We start from the raw sequence: 26,158 nt of genomic DNA, 5'->3' as shown, positions 1-26,158 counted from the left end.
TATTGTAAGTTTGCTATTAAAAAAAAAATCTCAAATCAAAGAGGAGGTATATGGCAGGGTGGTGTGAAAAAGCTTAGGTTGACTCTGACTCTGATGTACCTGCTCTGTTAATTAAGGACTTCAGTCTCCTGTATTTTTAATCAAGCACAATTTATTTACATCCTCCTTTGTCTTTCTGCTGCCTGTCTTAGATACAGAGAACAATAAGAATTCAATTAATCAAAATATCTCATAATTGTACATCAAGAAAGGTATTCCTCAACGTGACAAAACTCCCAAGGAGCTGGATGGTTCTCTTCCTGTATCTGACAATGTGTTCAATGTTGTGATCCTCCACAGAGGAGTCTGATGAGAGAAACCCAGCAGTGAAATGAATGTTTCTTTTGCATTACGAATATGTCCATGTTTTATTTAACCCAAGAAAGCTCCAATATATCTGTTTGCTCTGTGACACACACATTTTGAAAAAACCATCAAACCTGGAATTAATATATAGGTAAAGACAACTCATTTTGGTGGTTTACATGTGATGATTGGACATAAGGACATTAGTTATTACCAATTTAGGGCCAAATCATGTGGTATACATATACAAAACTCTCACTGAAATTGTTTGCACACTTCACCGCTGACGTGTCACTTTGAATACACAAGATTCGTCTATAGCATAGAAAGGGACAAATCCTTTCCTTGGCACCCAGATCAAGTATCTCAGTTGGGTGCTATGTAGGTTCAGGGCAGGGAAGGATTCGCTCGCTCAGAACACCGTGTGGTAGTGGAGATGCTCACAAAGGATAGGATAGGGTTACGCTGCACAGATGTGAGCCCAAGGCCCCCTTCCGTCCACACACAAATCAGTCTGACTAGGGTCAGAAAGCACTCAGGACCTGGGTCCTAGGACCCTGCTAGAGGGGTGAATCAGAGCCAAAGTCCCACTGTAACTTGGGTCCAAGCCCTGCCACTCTGCAGAGTGGACACAGGGTCAAGCTGCAGACCCGAGTCATAAAGTTTGCTTAATGCAATATGGACACTACAGGATGGCTGTGAGACTCAGGTCCAGCAATTGTAAACCCAGGTTTACAATGCAGTGTGCACATTAAAGCATGAGCCTGGAAACATGAGACCACAAGCCCGGGTCCCAGAGACCTTGTTTTACAATGCAGTGTAAACAAACCCAAAGGCTATTCCAGTCCATTGGCTGCGATAGCCTCAGCGATCTCAACATTGTCCCGTTTTGGGAAAGGAGAGGCGGAAGGTTCAGAATATACACCCATCTCCAGCCCCATCCGCATGTCATCCCAGCTTCACACTCAATGGCCCTGTGCGCTGCCTTGTAGGGAACAATCAAGGAGCTGCGGTACAGGGCATATTTATCCCCTGAACAGTCTTTCCAGATTCTCCCTCCCATTACATAGAACTAGCCTGGTCCAGTGCCAGAGGGTTCTCCACTGGAGAAGGGGACAGAATTTATCTCATGCTGAATACAAACAGCTTAAGCTGTCTTCTGCAAGTTAACTTTCCTATATCATACAACATTCCTCAGTCGCAAGTAGTAAACGTATCATGAATTTCCTTATTCTATTCTCCCTGCCTAACCAATGTTCCACTAGAAACTCACTTTGCAAGTAGAGTTAATCCCTTAATCAGTGAACTTCAGCCTATATCAAGACTTCTTTAAAGTTTGTTTGGAGCTCATCTTACTACCCTCTCAAATTGGTTACATTCATCTACAAAAACAACTTAGGGACCTGATTTGAAGCAACTAGAAACACAGTAACATTTTAGTCAAAATACCAGGTACCAACTAACGACCTGCCATTAGAGCACAATACTTTTGCAGCAGCACCTCCATCCCTATTGTACCACAAAATGATAGGCTAAAATCAGCTACAACAAGCTAACCTACATTAAAGCAATGTTAAGGTTTAATGTAAACAAAGGGAGTTAAGTTCTGATTTAAGGCTGAACTTCTGTCTATAAAAATCAATTTGCTGTGCCCAGGTTTTTCTAATACACGTGGTATATTTAACCTCACACAGTGTTCCGGGACTATATGGCATTTTCTACTGTGATCTGTCGCTTTAGTGATCTGTTTTTTCTTACAATTATAACATAAATAAGCCACAATTGAGGAGTAGGGCCTTCTTCTATCTGGCTTTTTAAAAACAGCAAGTGGCACTTATAATTCACAAGGAACATTTGCCAGTTGATTAAAAATACAATCAACATATTGAAAAGCAAAATGAACAGCAGCCACATAACGAGTAAATCCCTCACTTTACTATGCCTCTCTTTCAGGCAATATTGGCTCCTTTTGCAACTTTCTTGCAGTTTGCCCTAGGGTGACCAGATAGCAAGTGAGAAAAATTGGGAGAGGAGGTGGGGAGTAATGGGCGCCTATATAAGAAAAAGCACCAAATATCAGGACTGTCCCTATAAAATCAGGACATCTGGTCACCCTAGAATGCCCTAACGGTCAACAGATTTGGGCTCTTTCATATCAATGCAAGGTTTAGATTCCAAAGAAAAGGGGCCTCTCAAGGAGAAATTCCTTCCAGCAGCCCCCTTATACCAAGGACAATGGGTCTAGCTTGAGTGTCCCCACAGATCTCAAATATGGAAGTATAGCTGAGGGAGAGGGGCAATATTTAATGGAGGATGGTGCTAAGTCATATAAGGCTTTATAGGTGAAAACACCCAACACCTTATATTCCACCTAAAAACCCACAGGCAGCCAGTGCAGATCATGGAGCTATGTTGGAATATGCTTGTAGCAAGATACTTTGCTTAACAAGTGAGCCACCGCATTGGTATGTTTACACTGCCATCAAAGGTGTGATTACTGCACATGTAGATATACTCCGAGCTAGGTTTAATCTAAGTAGCATGTGAACAGCAGTGAAATTATGGCACCTTGGACCCTGGGTAATTACATGGATGGCTAGGCCATGCTGAATCTTATGGTGCTGCAGGTTCACTACTATTGATACTTGTGCTAGCTAGATTAGAGATTGCAACATACACATGCCCTATATATTGCCCTTCCTGCCCCCAGAGTGCGTTGTCAATAATCTAGGTTTAAGATGACAATGGAACTAATTAGATGATTAAGGAAAGCAGCGTCTAGTCCTTGCATTGTGTCTCAAGTAAAGCGAGTTGAAAATGTTCATCTAAATGTCTGTCAAACAAAAATGGCTTTTCAAATGAGCAAAAATGTTGATTGAAAATTTTCCATTTGCATCAAAGATATTTTGGCTGTCATCAAAAAATTCAGTTGTCAAAACAAAACAAAATAAAAATCAGTTTTCAGAGTTTTGATTTTTCAATTAAAACGTGAATGAGAAAATGAGAAAATTTGATCGATAACCAGCAAAACAGAAAAGTGGTTTCAGCCACATTTTTCACAGAAGACCCAGCTCTAATTTCCATTTTCATCTAGAACAAATAGTTATTGCCAAGTGACAAATCCTTCGAAAATGAATACAAAGATTTTGCATTGGAATGTCTGAAAAGCCTTTTGTTTGCTTTCCATGCTGGTATTGTGTATGTTGACATTATTTTGGAGATTGGTTTATACTGATATTTAATTTGAGGGCAGTCTGGAACGAATGCTGATTTTAACTGTGTTGGTGCTGTAAACGCACTCGGAGGCTTATTCAATATGCACAACATAATTCTAAATACATAAATACAATATGGCAGCAAAACCATCACCATCATACTTGGTTACACGTTATATTTCACATCCAGTACAATTCAGAATTGCTGGTAAACCGTATAAGAAATGTTGTCTAATTAATAAATGGTTATCAGATATAATATAATAAGGAGGGCCACATATGCCTCGATTAGACAGACACAAAGAATAAGCATTTGTAATGCATAGGTAATTTTGTCTTTTCTTTGGAAAAAATTATATACTACTAGCTAGCTTACTTCTGTCCATTATTGGTTTGTTCTGATGGTTTATTGTCTTCAACAAAAAGGTGTAAGATTGAACATCTGACAATTAACAACTGCTTTGTCTTCCCAGACAAGTGATCCCTATGATAGATAGGCAAAACTGCAGGGGTTGGTTACCTTTAGGGCAAGATTTTCCACCATTTTCATATGAATGGCAGTGAAATGAATGCTTCTTGTAGAGGCAGCCACCCAGTCTCTGCCTGCAGGAAGAGTCAAGACCCCTTAAGGATAAGTGAATTACAGCAGTTTTCCATTATTGGACCAACATCTGTTGGTGAGAGAAACATATTACCTCACCCACCCTGTGTCTCTCTAATATCCTGGGACCAACCTGGCTACAACAACTTTGCATACAGCAATTTTCCATTCATGTCGGCTGATTGCACTTCATAAGTGACATCTGAAAACTCATGGCCTCCTTGTTAAAAAGTCTTAAAATCACCTCATCCATCTAAACTCTGGTTAAAATTACACTTAAAATTAGATTCACCTGTGAAAAATTCACACCCCTGAACATCCTATTTAAACCAGCCTAGCCCCTGATGTATACATGGCTAGGTTGATGGAAGAAATCTTCTATTGGCCTAACTACTGCTGCTTGGAGAGGTGGATTACCTACATTGATGGAAAAACCCCTTCTATTGACATAGGAAGTATCTACGCTATGGTGCTACAGTGGCACAGTGGCAGCACAATAGATATTGTAGATATGCCCTAAGTATAAGGTTACCATATGTCCAGGTTTATGTCCATATGTCCAGGGCATAGCTTGTTTTTTGAGCTTCCTTTCTCTGTCTGGGTGGATTTTTCAAATAATATGAAATGTCCAGGGCGGGTTTTTGCAGAGCAGTCATTGCAGCTCAGAAAGAGCCCCAATTGGTCCACTTCCCAGTTGTTCCCTCCCTTGCACCTGTAGCTGATTGGTCCATTCCCCTGCAAGCCACAGCTGCCTAATTCCACCCACCCAGCTCCCAGCCCTGGGGAGAGGGTCCCACAGGGAGGCGCTGACTGACAGCTGTCACAGTGTTCTGGACTTGTACCAGCCTCCCAGTGTGACCACAACACTGCCCCCCATCGCCAGTGAATATCTCCATCGCAGGTACTCTCTCCAGCATCCCCAACTGTATCCCCCATCCAACATCCTCCCTCCAGCAGTGTCTCCTTTTTGGGAACCTAAGTAACTCTTAGCAACGTGGACTGAGATCCTAATTTAACTCATAACAATGAAGCTATCCTCGTTATATGGATGATATAAATGCCAGGAAAAACTCTGAATAGAGCTAACTACGATATTTAAATTGCAAGTTGTAAACTGGATGAGGCTTTATGTACCATCAACATGGCAACATGTGGAATAACAGGGATCTTGAGGTTAGAGTAAAAAACAAACTAACGAAATTTTGACGAATAATGAACCCACTAAAACACATATTTATGGTCCAGTGCTGCATTCCTTGTGCACCTTAAACTTCTATGGCCACAAAATAAGTGACTGCATGGTTAGGCTTCATGCATAGAGGCATTACATCTTTCTACAAAAACTTGGCGCACTCGCTCTATACAGTCCTGGTGAAATGGCATCTCAGGAACCTAGACACCAGAAGATGTAGACAAATTGGAAGAAATTCGGAAAGAAGCCACATAAATGACTGAGTGACTGGATTATTAGGTAACCCTAAAAGATGTGAGGGGGAGAAATTAAGTAACTGAACAGCAAAGGGAGATCTAGGAATTTAGTATTATGCAAAGGGGTAGGACTGGAAGCAATGAAATGAACTCAAGGAAAGGAATATTTAGGTTTCCTAATGTACAAGTACAGTCTCCCAAAGGAGGTGGTGGAAGCCACACGGTTTGGCATATCTAAAAGTTAGAGAGACAAAGTGCCACAATAGAGAGAACAATCCTGCAGTATCAGGGAGATGGTCAAGATGATCTTACAGGAGTTTTCCATCTCTTACTTCTGTATGTATCATTTAACAGATCCGAGGTGTTACAAATTCCTGAGCGTTTTGTAATATGTACAGAAACATCAGGTTTTGCTTACCAGCAAGTTTTCAGTGAGTGAATACTCTTCAATATGTTGTTCTGTTTAACAATGGTACACTATAGTGCAAGTGCTAAATCATATTCAAAATTTCCATAGATTCTTCTGGAAATAACATTCAGCAGGGCTTTACCATTTGATGTCATTTTTCCTTTGGAGTCGGGAGGAGGGGGGGAGGAGGAGTTCAGGGGAAGAGAAGCTGATTTGGAGGAAAATGTGTCTGACAAAAATAACAAAGGCAAATTAATTCTTGTTGTGTAATATTTTCCAATCTTGCATTTCACACATATACTGTAGCTTAAAAGGAATGAGAAAAATGCTCTGAGACCTTTTTCCAAATGCAATCTTTGATAATTTCCAGTGTTGGCTTAAAAGCAAAGGAAAAAAAAAAGGCACACACTAAAGTAATAGCTGACAATTCTTCTACAGGGACTTTTTAAAAAGCCTCTTTCTATTGTTTTCTAAATACTCTACCTGTTTTTTGTTGTTTGTTTTTTTATACTATGATTTTTGGTTAAAATCCTGTTTTTGCAAACATGAAGGGTAATATAACTATGTTTTTTTGAACAAAAACAATGAGAACTCATCTAGTATTTTTGCTGTCATATTATATCTCTTATTAACAGTGTCATGAAAATCAGTCTACATCAAAGACCTTGAGCCTAACTCTCCTCTCGTTTACACCACTTTTCCATGGACACCAGTGAACTCACTCCTAACTTCCACCAGTGTGAGAGGAGAATCAGACCCCTTATTTCTAGCTAAATCTTGGTGCCAATGTCCATGCTGCCAATTACAATATTCACTGTAGAACAGCAGTAGGTTACTTAAATATGATGATCCAATTAAGAAGTTTCCAAATCTGAGAGATCCTGCTACCTCCTGCAAGGTTCTGAGCATGCTCAGCTCCCATCAAAGCTAACAGGAGTTGAGGGAGCACAGCACTTTGCAAGATCTAGCTCATTAGCACTTGCATAATGATTGGCTGAGACAAAAACAACAATTAGCGGAAGCCAATGGGCCTGCACACAAGTCTTGGAATGATGAAAGTAGCATTTTAAATGCAGCATGGTTTTTGTCATAGACACAGGAAACAATAAAAGCTTAGTAGAGTTAGCATGCAGGGGAGCAATATAACTTTTAACGGTTTGTGGGATTTTGTGAGAAATAAGCCCAGGACTATTGAAGGACTATAGCCCTATTGAGCTAGCTAGTTCAGCACTCATGAATTTTCAATAACAATACATTCACAGTTGCTATGGGACCTCAGTAACAAATGCAGCTTGAATTCAAACATATGTTTTCATGAGCAGCACTGATCAGAATTATCAATACATTTTCTGCCATGAAAAAGGAAAAGAAGTTGTTTGGCTAAGTTACAACACGGCCAATTGCCTTAGATCACTGACTTTTCACTGAACAGTAAATAAACCAAGAGCAAGAGTAAACAATTTGATTGTTGCTGATTATGCACTGTACAGGGTTATTTCCTTAATAAGCAGTAATTTGAAGTAAGTAGGTTAATAAAGCAAAGATGTTGTAGCAGTGTCAATTCTAGGATATTAGAGAGACAAGGCGGGTGAGGTAATATCTTTTATTGGACCAATTTCTGTTGGTGAGAGACACACGCTTTCGAGCTTTTGCAGGTCTGGGAAACCAAATATGTATTACAACAATCTATAACCCACTAACAACCCCACCACCACCGCTGCTTTCCTCCCTCCCTTTCTTTCCTCCCTGTGACTGGAGGGGTGTTAATGGGCCACCTCACCTTGTATGGTCTCTTGAAATATATGTTAGCTATTTATGCTAAATCATCTGTTCCATCTTGTATTTAGCTGTGACACTCTGAGGCTATGTCTACACTGCAAGTAGACACCTGAAACTGGCCCTGCTCGTTGACTCGGGTTCAGACTAAGGAATAAACATTCAGCTTCAGACTGCAGCCAGAGCTCTGGGACCCTCCCACCTTGCAGGTTCTAGCCCTAGCATGAACATCTATACTGCAATTAAACAGTCCTTTAGCCCGAGCCCCAGGAGCCCAAGTCAGCAGTGTAGACATCCTCTGAATTTCCCAGACCTGAAGAAGAGCTCTGTGAAAGTCTGTCTCTCTTACCAACTGAAGTTGGTCCAATAAAAGATATTACCTCACCCACCTTGTGTCTCTAATAAAGCACAGGGACAGATTATTTACTAAACACCAGCAAAATGGAACTAACTGGCAACACAAAACAACAATTTTGGAAACAATTTCCATAAAACACACTGAAACTCAGGCTTAAGCAGACCATTACTTGAAGACTTACTTTCTGTGGGAACTGATGCTTTTATCTCTCTAAACTGTTCTCAGTGGAATCTCGGGTTTTACATAGGGTATTTCAAGTCACACTGCAGGAGATTTTTACATCAAAGTTCACACAGAACTCTAAAGGCCCCATTTGAGCTTCTTAGAGTGACAATTTAAGAAAAAATGTAACTAGAGATATACTGAGACAGATTATACCACAGCAAAAATGAAATACATATACTGTATCAAAATCTAGCTGGTGGTAGCCCCAATGTGCTTAGTCATAAACTCCCCCTCTACCTCTGTTTTGTAATGTGCTAGATGCTATCCTCTCTTTCCCAGAAGCAGTTGCAGTTCAGAGGTGTTGTTACTGTAAAATACAGTATTTTCTGATCCTACTGCGAGAAAGGCACTATACATGTGAAATATTATAAAGCGAAGTTGTGAGTCAGTATTTTAGCCTTTTTTAATCCTTAGCTTGAACTGTATTCTAATGGTCTGTGAAGATGGAGGGTAAAATGAAACAAATCACATTTTGGCAATGTTATATAACTACTGCTGATACACAATAAGCATAAAACATAGAAGTAATGTGCAAAGGAGTCACAAATAAGCAGTAACATGAAGCAAAAATTGTGTTTACCAATTCAATCCTATCTTATTCAGTACCTTCCTTTCCCCCACCCTCCCCAATCCACGAGGCAGAAATATTGAGGTCCATTCGAAATAGGTCCAGAGACTGGCACCTGCTCAATATGACACCAAAGGGCCAAAGCGTTGCCCTAAAAAGCAGGTGAGGATTCCACCTAGCTTGGGGGCATCTCCTGCTGGCCAACCGTCAGCTCTATGAAACTCCCTCAGAACCCTCCTGACTCTGGACGTAGGAGGCATGAGAGGAGGAAGCATTTAGACTCTAAAGAAATTATGCGGGAGGATAAACTGACCCCAAATAGTTTCAGGTATCAGAGGAATGCAAAACTGGCTTTGTCCCCACTCGCCTCAGCAGCAGAGCTCTGGTGCAGGTGAGCATTTGGCCCATGTTATCTGTAAAGTATTAATAATTTACAAAGCACTTATTGTTAATATAGGAGTCCCTAAGAGCCCTTGTCACAGATCAGGTATTGTACTTATAGGGCTTGTCTACATTGCTATTGTTAGCCCGCTAACTCAACCCCCTCTATTGTGGGTCTGTCTTCCCAGGCGTGAAGGCTCACCCCCAGCTGAAGTGTAGACATACCCATAGTGCACTGAGCACTTTCTCATATCCTGTAACTCAGGAGCTGAAAATTAAAATATAAGAGAACGATGACATCTAGTAAGTGGGTAAGAGGTCAAGAGTTGCAGCAAAAATCTTATGTGCTTTATCAAATAGATTTTGCTTGCTTCAGTAGTTAATTGATTGTTATTATTAGTTATTTAATATTAAACAATATCATGGATACCGCAAAGTTCTACTTCAGAAAGATGAAAAATACATATCTCATGGCAATGAAATAAACTATTTTAAAGGACACATAAGAAAAGACTATAGAACCGATTCCATCCCCCCCTCAGTCTTTACTTTCCTCTCTGCCATCAGTGGTTAAACTTTATAAACTTGCCCATGGGTTTGGGTCAGTGATGATGTAACAAGTAGCAGCAGAGCAGGAGACCAGTTAAGGGAGTATCTGTGTTGCCGTGGTTTCCCTCAAAAGTTCTGTCTTTGCTGATACTCAGATGGTTGTGGGAGTGCTCCCATTTTGTTTACTTGAGGCCTGATCCGATGCCCACTGGAATCAATAGGATTCTGTCCACTGAATTCAACAGGCTCTGGATAGAGCCCTGTACTCAGCAAGCAAGCTTATTTCTGGATGTACAAATAAAGTTTGTTCCTAATTTGACTCTGATTTTTATTTTATTTATTTATTTATTACCATTTAGCCTTTCATTTGTGCCGCAGCACAGAATTCAGCAAGATACAGTAAATTAAAGTAATAAGCAGAATCACTCAAGACAAAAAAAAATTCAAATTACATTGTCAAATCCATTATTATTTGGATTTAAAGCCTGCAGATAAAAAATTGAGTGTATGTTATCAGGGTGATCACCTGTTAAGCCGCTGGGAACAGGTGAGGTGTTCAGATAAACAAGCCCTTGGTTTAAATGAGAGAGTGACAGGTCGTTGTATGTGCCATGCACTAGAGGACTCCAGGCTTATAAAACTAAACTGGCTCTACATTAAGAGAAGCATTTAGAGACAAGCTGCAACTGCAGCTAGCATTCTAAGTAAGTGCACACTGACTGACTTCCCATCCTGGGGCCTGCTCCAAATCATCACTCCAGCAACTTGTGCACTGAGTCCTTTCTCCAAAATTTCATGTAAGTTGCTACACTGTGCAACTCAGTGAGGAATCCTCTCTTTTACATCTGCTCTGGAAGTCACTTCCCCTCATCTTGATCTAATGGGGTCCACATCCGGTGAGCTTTGTTTAGGGCACACTTCAAGGCTCAATCTGTGTCGCCAGGCTTTTCAGAAGGGGAAAGAGACACAGAAAGGAAGGAAGAACATGTTTTTGGCAAGATTCTTATGCCATTATGCTATTGTGTTGTAAATAAGTATACAGCATCTAGAGCCCTGGATAGGTACTTTTATAAATGAGAATGATTTTATTAATTTAATATAATATAAGGCTTTATCTTATCTGCCCTAAAGGGATGTTCTCATTCGTCCACACTTCAGCCACAAAACAAGTTTTCCACACTAGGATAATTTATGTTGTCAGTGAGTTTTCAAATCATGAGACAAAGACCATGGCATTGGCTGCAAGGTGACAGCAGAAAGTGGACCACAATGCTCAATGGGCTATGAGTCAAAGGAAGTCATGAGTCAACAGCGGCCTGTAGCTGATTCACTCTGCCTCACCAGTAGGTGTTACTTCAGCCATTAATACAGATTGTTTCTATGGACGAGGGGATATGAGTGCCTGCCAAAATACCTAACAAATATCCAAGTCAAACTAAAATCTGCCAGATTCTGAAAACATCATGTAACACCCTATTCTGTATCTGTAACCATGTCCAAAGCAACGTTTGAGAGGGCTTACTACAACCACACCTGTGTGTGGGTCTGCCACAGAGTTCAGAATTTTTTCACTGATTGCCACTTCACTTAATCATTCAAAGCAATGCTTGGCATTTTAAGTGCTATGATTTAATGCAGTAACAACAATAATCCAGACCATGTCTTAAACCATTCACAGCACATCCAAGACTGTTTATTAGCATTGGCTTCTGGTTTACTAGATGTTTTCAACACTCCTAATATTGAAGTTCCTCCTCTGGCAGGTCTGAAAAGGCCAAGACTATATCAAAAGAAGGCCTTATACTTCTATTACCAGATACTTTATAACTGTGCTAAAACTTAAACTGTGTTAATTTACCCTTCCCTCATCCCGAAGCCAACTGAAGTGGAGCACATTCAGCACCTCTCCAGGGATGTCCAGCACCTTGTAACACTGGGCCCAAAATCTGAGCTTTGAGCGGGCACCTGAGCAAAGGCGATGTGGGATGAAACTCAACTGCCCCTCCTCAACCCATGGGCCAGCTGCAATGCAATAATTCCACATTTATTATTCCAGCCCATAGTCTGAAATATCGGATGCTGTCACATGTCTAAGCAGGCTGTTAGACTTATTGGATCTATGACCCCCCATGTCCTCAACATCAACCTTACCATGTACTAGCATATTCTGGGTAGTCTTGGAGCTGCTTTCAGGCACACACAAAGGATTCAGACATCACCCTGCATGGCCAATCTTCCACTACACACAGCCCGTCCATGGCATGGAAGTACTTGAGAAGCATCTTGGGTGAAAATTCACCCTCCAAGCACTTGAGATATAAGCACAAAAGCCTCCACAGTGTATTTAAGCCTAACCATACATTGACAACCATCCCACATTTCACCACTCATTTATTAAGATTAGACAAAGAAAAGAAAATTTCCCCTGGACTAATTTAACATAGACCTTGTTCATTATGGAGAATGATACCACAGAAATGTCAGAAAAATTAGCTGGAGATCAAATGGGAAATATTTCAGCATTGGCTTTCTTAAGAAGCAGCCTCGTCTTTTTAATTTAATCATGTTCTTTACTAAATGTTTTCGATGTGCTTTTATGAAAACTGAACTTTTTTGTTTACAAGATACAGGAGAAGAAAAGGCAATGTCATTCGATATTTCATCTATACGTAATATGAAGCAACAACATTTCTGTTTGAGATATTTACACTGCAAATGCAATGCATACGAAAGCATAATGATTGAAAGCAGGTGGGGCACTGGACCAGGATTTCTCAACCATTCTACCCATATACTTCAGTTCACTCAAAAATAATAAAGCCTCTATGCTTACTCAGTCTTGTACTTGTTTTAAAGCTCAGCCACCAAATTGTGCCAAATTATGTGTTGTCCAACTTGGACTGAACTGAGAACACTAAGCTCATTTTCCTAGCTAACTGTGCTGTATTTATGTGATTTCTGCATTACAAATAGACATTATCTATAAGAAAAGACAAAAACAGATTTTTAAAAGTGTCAGAACTGCTTCCAATTTTTATTTCAGTCTTGGTACCAGCTTAAAGAATATTATACTTAAGATATAAACTTAAAGAACATATATATTTATAAACACACTATAATATATAATTATGTAATTCATGTACACACGCCGCCAAAGTCTATTCTATAGTTATTATTTATTTTCCATCTTATCGTTGGAAGCCACTCATGAGCCTAATTTTTTTAAATTGCAAACATTAGATGCTACCATCTTGAATGCTCATTAAATATTAACAAGTCAATAATAAAACTTTTACTGCATTTATTTTTTGCTAACTTAAAAACAAGCAGTGGGGGATAAGAGATGGTTTGCTTTTCATTTTGCAAACAAATAATAATTGTGGAAGAAATGTTTCAGAACAAGAAAAATCAAGCAAAGGGACACATGTTAAAGCTAGAGATGGCTGGACTATTACAAATAAAATAAGACTTTACCTAAACCTTCATACATAATTAGAACTGACCCTTTTTGCATATGAAAGAGTCATCTTCCATTCTCAGTTCTGACTGATGTTAGAAATTAAAATGCTGACATACAATGAGAGAAACCAGTTATGTGATATTTCCAACCTGAAGGAAGCAGGACATATAAAAATGTCATGAAAAGGTCTGTTCTTGTGAATTTTTTTGCTCAGTTTTGAGTCTCCAAGAGGCTGGAATAACTTTGGGATAAATAACCAAGCTCAGATCCTTATCCAGAAGTTTGACTAACACTACTTACGTTGCCTACAAACATATACATACTCTCTTAAACTGTATTAGAGGTGTGGCTTTGCATCTTTAGGAGTAATGCTGTTCAGAAAATTATATATTTGTATATGTCAACATTTCCCAATTAGTCTCCATTCTGAATTAGAATGGAAAGTCAAAATATTGAAAATTTTAGCAAAATTAAAAGTATGAATGAAAAAATGTCAAAACACAGAATGTAGACTTCTTAATCAAAATGAAACACTTTGACATGCTGAAATGAATTTTTTGTTTTGATTCTCCCAATTGGAAATTGAAAAATGTCAACTAAACTGACATTTTTTTTTATGGAGAAAGAACCAAGATACCCAGGCTTTCCAGTTTTTAGTGTGAACAATTTCAATCTGCTTGAGTTAGGGTCATGTATTAAGAAGTTTAAACAACATGGTTTATTCCATTAGTTAATTTTATAAAATGCTGCTGGTTACAAAAAAACTGAGGCAAAGGGATTTATAATATCTTTACATTAAAAATATTTGGTTGTTAAACCACTAAACATAGTCTCACAAAGACAGCCTCTCAGAAACACAGCAGCAACTCACAGGCCAGAAGGAGGGAGGACTAAGGTGGTTCTGAGCTACTTTGCGCTCTCCTGATCCTGGGACACTCCAGGGGCTGGAGCAGTAGCTTAGCTGAGCGTAAACTAGGGTAAATTGAGTTTACCCACTTTTCGTTTGGGAATATGGAATTCAGTTTTGGTTAGTTTACCCACTTTTTGTTTTTAACCATTAAACCACTGGGCTGGAGTGGACTCATGTAACATCAGTCCTGGGGGGATGAAGTAAGTTACATCAGTCTCCTTGCAGCACGGTGTGCTGCAGCCCTGCCCCCTGCACTCCTCTGCCACCCTTAGCCCCCGCCCCCTTCTTAAGCCAATGCTTGTGAGGGGAGTCTTTGAGAGAGAGACTTACAGATGTCTCTCCCCCGTGCCCGTACTGGAAGAAATCTTCTCTTAGCAGAAACCAGGGCTTTTACGGCTATTTTTTGCTGCTCCAGCCTTTTTATCTGGTGTAAAAGGGCTGGTGTGACAATGGGAATTTCATCCTAGGAGAAAAGCCCTTCACTAGCAACAAGGAGATGGAATAGAGCCAACATTTTCCAGTTTGGTGCAATTAGACAGGTGCCTGATTTTCAAAGGAGAATGCGCAAATCTTACTACTTTTAACAGTGCAGGATCAGGCTGTCAAGGAGCCTATCGCCCTGATTCTCTCTTGTGGTGGAAAGAGGGGCAACATCAGGGAGTTGTTAATAGCCGCTTGATTTTGAGGGCTGGCCCTAGCCCCAACACCACTTTGAGCTACTGCCAGGTAATTCTAAATTGCACCACTTAGGTAGGGTCCTTAATGGGCCAGTGGGAAGAACAGAGGTGCAGATATGGATCATGCACCGTAACACCTAGCAGAGAGTTCCTTTATGCCAGGGGAATTCTCTGCTGGGAATCTGCAGCCAGCAGTGAATGCTGTCTGAACAATGCAAAAGGGTTAGATCTCATTAGAGACTCTTTCTGTATAGTCTCTAAAGAATGAAATATAATTAGTGCTTGTCTACACTGGGTGGTTTTGTGGATGCAAGGTATGCAAGTAACATAACTGATGCTGACGTAGCTTGCATCAAGTAGTTGCACTGTCTTCACTAAGCTATGTTGACCGGAGACATCTCTCCCATCGACATAGCTTACTCTTCTCATTCCGGTGGAGTAAGAAAGTCGACGGAAGACTGCTCAGCAATCAACTGAGCAGGCATTCACTAGACCCGCTCAGTCAATTGCCAATGCATTGATTGCTGCAGCGCTAACGGAGCCCACAGTGTAGACAAGCCCTTAGTAATAGGCCTTTAAATGAGTATTTTGTATTAAAGGGGTAAACTGACTAAACGAATACACCAGGACAGCACGATAACATATCCCATTACTCTTCCTATAGTCACAGTTTTTAAGACCAGAAGGGTTTGGTTTATGATCATCTAAATTATGACCATCTAGTTTGACCTCCTGCATAATACTGAACATGGAATTGCACCAAATAATTCATGCATCAAGCCTCATAACTTCTGGTTGAGCTAGAAAGACATTTAATCTTGATTTAAAACATCCTTAGGTAAATTGTTCTGCACTGTTCAAAATTTGCACCTTATTTTTATGTCTGAGTTTTTCTAGCTTCAGCTTCCAACCATAGACATGCACTATGTTCTAAAATAATTCATCTGTATTTACTCATATCAGTTTTATATTTTTATGAAACAAATGTAAGAGAAAGTCATGAGGAACTAAAAGATGTTTGAAACATAAACAATGCAGATCACTTAATCCCATCTCTAGTGTTGTACCTCCAGAATGAAGGACAATACTCCTAAATCTAACATATACTGTTTACTGAAACTGTCATTACTGTGTTCGTCAGTGGGTTCGATTTGTCAATACTAGAGGGATTAAATCCAGACAAAATACATATCTGAGCAAACTATGTCCAACATGGATCCAGTTTCATCATTTGTCAGTGAGTGCCGATGGATCAAAGGAGATAAGTGATGACACCAGATGAACTCTCTGCATATAGGTGCAGTGGATTTTTTTTTTGTTCCAAAGCACAATAATGGCCTTACAAGGCCTATTAAAAAAATTCTGAAAGCCAATTATCTTATCTACACAGAATCTTGCATTAGTTAACTCATTCACTGCCAAACAATTTCCAACATAAAATGCAAGCTCAGTATATTTTGTTAACCAGAGTACTTCTCAGGCATTACGTAAGGAACACCGGACAGGGAGTTCTGATCAGCAGTGTGGTGTGTGCCAATCCTATGGAAGATTGAAATCTTGAGAATCCTGGATCCATAAAGCATTGGAGGCTGATCCTGCAGACTTACACTGGGAAACCTCCCCCTGATTAAACTGGGAATTTTCTCCAGTGGATGGACATAAGTGACAAGTCCCTTTTTCAAGGAGTTCACAGTTTAAGTTGAGACATAACACAATAGGGATGATTATAAGATATGTTTATTGCTAAGAAAGGATCCTGTTAGCTCCTTCCCCATAATGTCAGGAGTTAAGGAATGAAGGAGATAAGAAATGAAAAGCTAACCAAAAGTGAATTTTGAAGAGTTCTCTGAAGAAGGACTGAGAGGTTGCATAGCACATTGGTGGCAGAGTTAGGGGCTATGTGAGAGGAGAAACAGAGCTGCAGGTGGGAGACCAGGTGAGCTGAGCTGTACTCAAGGTGCAAGCATCTTGCGTAATTTTATAAAGAACAACATGTCACCCTGTTCAGCCACAGACTACAGACAATGAGGCCTGACTAAGTCTTCTCTCACTAGAGGCATAAAACCCTAAGGCTGGTTCTGACAGCTGCTCTGCTGAGGGCACTATTACTTCACCAAAAGCCAGCAGCTTCAAAATTTAATACACTGACAGTGGAACCAATTCATCTGATCATTCTTCACAGGCTCAAAAATCAGCTGGCTACTGTTGACCTGTTTCTAACCAAGTCCTGGTTTTAGTTTGGCTATTTATTCTTACAACACCTGTTTTGTATTTGATTTAAAAAATAAAAATAAACACAATCTCTTGAAGGACAAACAATAACATTGCAGAGTATGCAGCGTTTGTAACCAGAAGGCTAAGAATTGATGCAATGCCTCCTCTGGTGCCTAAACCACAGTCAGAGTGGTTGCCAGCTAACCCAATCTTTCGGGTTTGACTCATTTGCTGAAATCTCTCAATGAGAAGGATTTGTCCCATCACTGAAATAGGAAACTGAATTAAAAGACAGCTGTGTAAACAATGTGAAAGTTTGTTCAAAACCAGTGATTCAGAGGCCAGTTATTTGTGGCATATCAAGAAAATTAAACTGGGAAGAGTCTTTTAAGTTTGCACCTATAAGGCTGTCTGCTGCTGCCCTTTTACATAAATACATATGCAAACCTTGAAATGGGTTGAAGATGTGAAATTCAGAGCATGATCCGAACTTCTCTGAGCGTGGATTTGTAAAAACTAGAGTTTTATTTCAGGCCCATTATTAATTTTTTTTAAATTGTTTGCTGATTTAAAAAAAATATCCCCATCCTACCTATCACCTCTCATTCTCTACCAAGCTGTTGATGCTTGCCTCTGATTGGCCCATGATGCCAGCTTCCATATGTGGAGCCGGCACGGTTGGTTGGGCAGTTGCATGCAACAAGAGAAAGATGGTGGGTGCACTCACCAAGCTGGACAATTAGGAAAAGGCACTTCAAAAGTATGTGGAAGTTTTTTAAAAAGAGGGTTGAGGTAGTTACTGGAACCCTGAGAATCCTGGGCAGGGGAGTTCACAAATGTGACCAGAGAGGCCACTGTCAGGCATAGTGGAACAGCTGCGGGATGTCTATTAACACTAACGGAGGTCACACACTGTCTCCATTCGCACTGCATCGGATAAGTCAACCATAGCTCAATGTCATTCGGAGAGGTAGAATTACGGTGTTACCATAATGGGGTGATTACATTGGTCAGAAACAAATTTGAGCATAGATACATGCGCAACTAGGTCAATGCAAGGCAACTTATGTTAACCTAACTTTATAGAGCAGGCCCTAGATTGGAAGTCCCTTGGGGCAGGGATCCTCCCTTTGTTCTGTTTGTACAACACCTAAGACAAGTGGGTTCTGGTCCATGACTAGGGCATTTGTATAGTAATGCAAATAAATAAATCATTCCCATTTTCCACTAGTGCATATATTTTCTTCTTTTCCAATCCAATATAATACTTAAAAGTTATCTCAAAGTTAGTTTCTCTTCAAAACAACTTAGTTAACTTTAAGATTCATTCTTTTTCTGAAATTAGTCTTGAGTTTTTAATCACAACCCATTCTCCACATGCCTTTTTAAAGAAATGTATTTGGTGAGCAGTTTACAATACTGCACACTAAATGAGAAAACTAAAATGCCAACATTTTCAGAGTAGTGCTGGGATTGTCAAAGGAGCTCAAGAAATTTAGGTGTCCAAACCCACTGAAATTCACTGGGTGTTTCTCATCCTTATGTACCTTTGAAAATCACAGGCATGGTGCTCAGTTAGCATGGTGATGCACCTGGTATAAAAAACGTGAGCAGAACAGGTGCTGCTGAGTGGGAGGCTGCTCAATACATGTTTAGAAATCTAAATACAAGTGGCCTGATTTTCAAAGGTGCTGTATACCTGGAATTTTAAAGGGCTTCCATTTAGGAATGTTTTGGAAATTCGGAACTCCTGAAAAATCAGACAGCTGAATAAAAATGGTCTATCTATGAATTAAGGAGCTTAACTTGAGAGACACAATTTTGAAAAATGTGGTTTAAGTGTTGTAATCTAATATGTGACTACACTGTCACAGAACACGCCTTTTAAAACAATGTTTGTCCCCATTTGGTCGGGTGGACAGCTGGATACAATTGTAGCTTTTCCAGTCATGTGCTCTAGTCAGGGAGGATTCCATCTCCCATTCCACAAAGAGGTTTCTGTGAAGTGATAGTCCATTCAAAGACCCTGGCGCTGCTGGTAGAAACCCCATTGCTCAAAGAGGCGAGAGCCATTCACTGTTGATGCTCCTTAAGTGCTTTATCCCACCTTTCCAGACATAGCTCCTCAACACATCAGGTTCCTGATCTAATTCACAGTGACTGTTACAAGTACAACTAGTGTTCATAAAACCCAAATGGAATTCATAACTGAACACAGACCCATTCCCCTAACGATCACCCAACCATTTACGTAATCCCCATATCGCATAATGTCTTGTCCCATTTCCCCCACACATTCCCTAACGAAAAGTTTAGAAACATGAAATTTTGGGTGGATTGATCTAGTTGGTCTAGAAGCTGCTGGGAGGGGAGAAAATCCAAACTTGGCTTATAATGGAAAATCAGCTGCTAGTTTAATTATGGCAAGAATAGCATTTCCCATAATATCACCTGTATCCCACATTTAAACGGCATTCAATAAAGTTGCTAAAAAACGGAAGTAATTTAATAGAAAAAAAATCTGCCTCTGAAGGAAGTAAACACAGAGGAAGGAACCTTTTGATTTGTTGGTTTGCCCAGCATCCGGATGGACTAGTAAAATAAAATACACAAAATACATGCTAAATGTAAGGTAAATGAGATCTAAAAAAAGTAGGATCTAAATGACAGTTTCTTTTTATGTAAAGATGTCATCGCGGGGCATAGTAGGAAAGACATTCCTTCTCCTGCAGCAAGTTTCAACAGCCACTGTGTTGCTGATCTATGAATGTTCCAATTCTGCTTCCTGAAGCAAGCAGGGATCACCACAGGCACAAGCTCTCTTTCCTCCTCCCCACCTCGGTGAAGTTTCTTAATCATGACAAAAGAGGTAGAGTGCACATTCAAAGTAAAGGTTTTCACAAATTATGCCCCTAAAAGGGAAATGTTCACCAAAAAGTCTGTTTGTATTTTGTAGCACTCAAAAGAATCTCAAAATGCGTTACTGTGGGTTTAACACAGCAATAAAGGTAAATTCACATACAGGACTGATTAATTCAGCTTTGAATGTGAAAGCTAAATAAGCCCTCGGAAACTACAGTCCATCCTTTTTGGCAATGTGAAGCTATTTGAGAAAGTAATACTACTACCTTGTGCTGTGGTCCCAACAAATGTCACCATTTCAGCGGGGTGGACCAGTACAGTACTTGCATGGCAAATTTCCAAGTGAAAACTAGGTGCAGCTATTGATAAGGTGAAAATTCTGTCATGGGTATTTTTAGTGAAAGTCAGGGATAGGTTGTGGGCAATAAACAAAAATTCACAGACGCCCATGACCTGTCCCTGACTTTTACTAAAAAATACCCTGTGGGAGGAGGGACAAACTGCTGGGGTTGCAGCTGCTCCAGGCCCAGGGGAGCTGACCCAACCAGCTACTGCTCTGGTGTGCCAGGGGCTGCTGCTCTGGTGGCCCCAGAGCTAACAGCTGCTCCAGCCCTGCCCTAAAAGTAGTCACAGAGGTCCCGGAAAGTCACGGAATCCGTGATCTCCTTGACAAAATTGTCCTTAGCTGCTGATAACAGAGAAGGTAACATGCTCTTCTTCAAATTAGTGTCAAACCAATATTGAGACATGATGGTCCAAGAGATTTTTTACCTGCAGTAAACACAATCAATTTAATTAAGCTTCATAGCACCCTTGTGAACGAGTCATGTTTTAAAAAGGATCACTTCTCCCAGAACTAAAATGCAGCCATCTTTTGGATAACTCTAACAGCAAGTTCCTGACCATTTGTAGTCAAAGATTTGATGGCACTTAGCATACAATTAAGAAGAGGGGTGTTCACCTTGGTATCCTGCAAAATTCCAACACAGGTAATTCATGCTATCTAGCTAGATTTCCCCTGCAGCTTCAATTTGATACAGATTCTTCTTCACTTATGCACCTAAACTGATATGTGCTATAAAATAATTACCAAATTCCACCCCAAGGATGGCTACATTTCCAGTGATCCTTATTTAAACATTACTTAGCTCACAGGAGTGCTGAGAAACTTAATTAAATTATTGTCTGTAAAGAGTTTTAAGGTTCTCAGAGGAAAGATGCTATAGAAATCCAAAGTACTGTTAACCTTCTAGAGATGGGTGAAGCAATGTGGATAAACTAAAAACCTACATAAATCTTCAATCAAAGCAAAATTCTTTAAGGTTTCAATTAACCTTTTATTTTCATTTACGAAAACTTCTCAACTTCATTATTTCATCTTCAGTTGGAAGAACCAAAATATGATCAGCTAAAACAAAGAGAAAGAAAGCCTCATCCACCTTCAATTCATTCACCTTATTTGTACTCACATAGCCTTCACCAGCTGTTTTATGGCATTGCTCTGGAAGATCATGGCCTCCTCCATTCCTGTGAGCTGCTATATAGGGCAAAATTTCTAACCCACTAATAATCAAGATCCTGTGTATTCCGGAGTTCAACAGTCACTGAGTTTGCTGCAAAATCCATCCCTTGCTGAAGAATTGTACTCCCAAATCTAAGTTTTCATTTAAAAACTTAAGATCCCTCATAGCTGGAAAATAACTCTGGAAAATACGACCCAAATTTGAACTAATACAGTCCTATCTTCTCGATTCTGCAGACAGCAAAAACCAATAGCTCTGAGAGGTGGGACTGCTGTAGTTATCTTTATGGATTATTAACTGTGAAATCTGAAGACGATACCCTATATTTTAAGAAGTGACTAGTGAGTTTGGAGAATCTCAATTTCTGTGTGCCCAAATTGAGTCATTTTGAAGGGGCCTGATTCTTTATGAGACTAATAGTTCTAAGGGTTACCATTTGGAGTACTCTATTACCATACAAATAGAGGTTGGTCATTTACATGCCCCATAGCTGAAGACAGATGTATTTATAAGAAGCATAAACACAGTACACCAATTATTAAAATCATGTTACAGCATGTGAAAAACTCATATCAAACATCGTTTGCCACACAAGCTAATTAAATTCCAGCGATCTCATGAAAAAGCTTGTTCTCATTAAATTCCCAGTCTGATTTCCAAACCGAAGCAACATGAGGGTGGAAAAACATCCTTAACAGTGAAAAATTAAGTACACCAAGCTTTGAGTTACTTTGAGGTTTGCCTGTCACTTGCTATTTCCCTTTGAGTTCAGCACTGAGGAAGAGAACTACAAAATCTTACTGTCTGCCACAGGGCACTAGAACATGTAGGGGCCTGACCATGGGGCTACTCCACTCCAGCATCACTCTACTTACTGCAGAGCAAGAATGTTTACATTTCTTCAATGCATTTTAGGGTATGATTCCACCCTGAAAATAATTCTGGTAGCATAACACTGATGTGGGAAACCATTTTTAATCTCAGTAATGTTTGGGTGCCTATATATTGTGTGGTAATTACAGAGGAGCAGAGAGGGCTTTGATCAAAAGGAAGGAAATCCTAGTCTTTGCTCTATATATACACACACAGCATAACTGCAATCTGCATATACAAATTTATGTTTGGTATGGTAGACTGAAGATATTTATGCCTCCTATTTTGAGGAACAGAGGACAGTCACATAATACGCATGAAGCGAGAAATTGTGAAGTATCAATTACCACACAAACCCTAAACCAAAATGACATTTAGCAAATTGTATTGCTGAACAAGACACAGCATGTTCTACATAGATGCAACTGTAAGGGATGGAACGTGGGTGTGATGGCTATAGTGGTGGTAGAGTATATTGCTTTGGTGTGTACGCCCCAGTACAAACTGTGCCTCTACCACAATCTGGCACATCTTTCGCTGTTTGCTAATGTGGGCTGCAAAACATCTGTACAGACAATTCAGAAAGACAGGATGTAGGGAAGGAAGCCAGAAACCTATCTAGGACAGTCCCCTCATTTATGTGGTGGACAGCACATGTCCGCCATATATTTTCTTTCAAATACCCTCCATCGCATTTTCAAATTTTATTACAGTTGCTTCTCTGTTACTTTCATTCTGGAGGCTGCACAGTATTAATAACCATCTGGGCAAAAGAGCAATTCTGTCTGAATTTCTTTGCTACACTGCCTTTCTTGAAGCTAGTTTGTAACCCTTTATTTTTGTCTTGACTCTAGCTCAGAAAAGTCTTAGAGGATCCATTGTTTCAATTCCCTGAAGAACTACGTCTGCCTCAGTGGGATCCCCTCTTACTTCAGTGAGATCCCCTTCTTTCCCAAAGAACACGTACTTAGTTTCCCTAGCATATTTGAGTAACAGACCCTGAATCACAGCATTATTCTTGTTGTCCTTTTGCTCTGCTGTAACTTCTCTTTCTGTATTTTTCCTCTTTAAAAACATGTCCCTCTACACAGAGCCATAGTTTATTCTTGATACCTGAATTTGAACATTTTAAACAGTGTGCCAAAAGTTTTTCAACTTTAATACAAACAACATTTATGGAATGCCTTTCATCCAAAGAGCTCAAAGAACTTAATACACACCAATTGAACTTCACCACACCCCATGAACTAAGCATCCTTTACAACAGCCCTCTTTCAAGGCAAGCAAAATTACATCCGTTTCACAGACAGTCTGATGCACTGAAGCCACAGTTAAGTGACTTGCCTAAAGTTGCACAAATAGGTGATGCCAGAGTCACGAAAATCAAGAAAATTAGTGTAATAAACAGTGGCCATAGCTCACTAATTCCCTTCCTTGTCAGGTATGTTGTAGGCATCACAGCATAGGTAAGTTTTAAAGATGATTACATTCTCTGTTTATTGGCGTTCCCTAACCTTATCTCTTGAGCCTGTTATTTTGCTTTAGCAGACAAACTTGAAAGAACAGGAAAAAGTGAGTGGGGAGGACAAGAAGAGCCCCCAAGCAATAGCTGCAATAAAAGGGCCTGAGCCTGTGACTGTATCTCTACACTGCAGGTAAAGGTGTGATTGTAGCACAAGTAGGCATGCCCATACTAGCTTTAATCTAGCTAGCGTGAGTAACAATAGCAATGTAGCTGTGGAGGTACAGGCTTCAGCACAAGCCACCAGTCCAAGTATCTATCTACAGCTGGGAGATGAGATTCCCAGCATGGTTAGACAGACTCACGCTAACTCAGCTTGACTTAGTGCACTAAAAATAGCAGTGGAGACATCATGGCACAGATGGTAGCTCAGGCTAACCATTTGAGTCCAAGCCTGCCTGATCTGCTGGCTATGAACCTGGGTGGCTGGCATAAGTGGTCGCCCATGCTGCAGTGTCCACACTTCTGTTTTTAACATGCTAGCTCAAGCTGAACTAGCACAAGTCTGTCTATCCATGCTGGGAATCACACCTCCTAGCTGCAGTGTAGACAGAACCTCCAGGGACCCTGGGCATGTATTCTGCTTGCTAGCCTGTGCTGAATATTAGGGTATGTTTTGGTTTATTGTGCTTCCTTGGACAAAAGTTCATGCAAAGAAAGCAACTATCAAGAAGAATGTGTTTCTTGCCTTTAAGACCTTTGTACCTGTTAACAGCTGGTTAAGATGCCTCCGAGAGCCAATTTCAATATTGTACTACTAGAAGGACAAATTGGCTATTCTGTCAACAAAGAATACCAAGAAGATGACTAGTCTTGTTACTTGATGGACAAAGATGAAATGTGCGGAATATACAGCCAACAAAGGAAATGTATAATGGAGACTCTTCAGAATGAAGGTCAGCCTGTGAGGAGAAGTTTCTGCCTTCCCAGCTGACAGAGCTCAAACAAAGCCTTTGATGAAATCACAACTACCTTGTCTCAGTTTCACAAAAAGACATACTGTGGACAGTTTAATGATCACAGTACCATTATCATCAGCTGCAGTTTCAGAATCCTGAAATGCTGCCATTCTCAAAAGCAATTTGCATGGGGAAAAAAAACCCTCAAGACACAACAGACTGTCATGTTGCCCAAACAATAGAGTAATTCTTATACAATCCGACGCCATAACTAATTACTAAAAACAAAAACAACCCAAAAAGCCCATTATTTTTAAACAGGGAAACAAAGGGATGCATATTTTATCCAGAAACATTAGATTTTAAAAAGAGTAAAAATATCCAAAAATCAAAACAGATCAACATTGTAAGGACTTCCTGCCCCCCTCATGCATTGCACATTCACTCGATTGATTCTGTTCCTAAGAAATGAGTACATATGCTGTGCATGTTCCAAACAAATGCAATAAAAAATAATAAGTAATAAAACCAAACTCTGTAGGAGCCTTTTTGTCACTTTCACTTCATTTCATAGAACTCACCCGCTTCATTCATACCTATCTTATTTGGGTTAATCAACCCCTATTTTATTTTTTCTTTGGCACTATAAAGATCTTATTGATACAGCGCCTGTTAAGATAAGTGTTCCAGTGTTCTTTCTTCTTACCATTAGTCACAATTTCCTAATGCTGATATTTTGCCAGGAAGACAGAGGAAGCAGTTACAAATGCAAATGATTAGTATGTGTGTGAGTACTTTGACACACAGTTTTGGTTACTTACTAATACAAATATTGAGCTGGCCTAAGGGCATCTTTGTGTCATTTTCCATCAATATAAAAATATGAACTTTTTGTAACAAGTTGCTACTAAACATTATTTCCTTGACTTCTATTGAGTTAACTGTACAAACATCTGATGTTTGTTATTCATCTTGTATAGCATTTTGGACATTCTAAAAACTTGGTAATCAAAGCAATATGTACATTTGAGAATGTTCTTTTAAGTCTACAGTGGCCATGTATCAATCATCAAACTATACAGAGATGCTAAAGTGAACTAGATGTAGATTATTCTTTCTTAAGCAATCCACCAGTCAAGGTCAGTATACAATAATTCAAATTGTTTTTGAGAGTGCCCAGAAGCATGCAAGGGGCTTTACAGACCAAGAAGAGATAGGGGGTGAAATCTTGGCCCCAGTGAAGTCAATTGCAGAACTCCCATTGACTTTAATGGGGCCAGGATTTCACCAAGGGACTTTGTGTCAAAGATCTTACAATATAATCTTAGACAAGGTTCAATGAGTGAAACGCACAAACAGTGGG

At 39.8% G+C, this 26,158-nt stretch overlaps 1 protein-coding gene across 4 annotated transcripts in view; it reads right to left on the bottom strand.

The window, feature by feature from the left end:
- BBS9 (Bardet-Biedl syndrome 9) overlaps window positions 1–26,158 on the bottom strand; it is a 417,433-nt gene that overhangs the window by 11,751 nt on the left and 379,524 nt on the right. The gene's annotated exons all lie outside the window — the stretch shown is intronic.

Source organism: Emydura macquarii, unplaced genomic scaffold (genome assembly GCF_026122565.2).
Source record: "Emydura macquarii macquarii isolate MOO-44397 ecotype Brisbane River unplaced genomic scaffold, CSIRO-AGI_Emac_v2 contig_2432, whole genome shotgun sequence".
Lineage (NCBI taxonomy): Eukaryota > Metazoa > Chordata > Testudines > Chelidae > Emydura > Emydura macquarii.
Note: the sequence above shows the minus strand (reverse complement) of the source record. Positions and strands in the feature narration are given on the sequence as shown.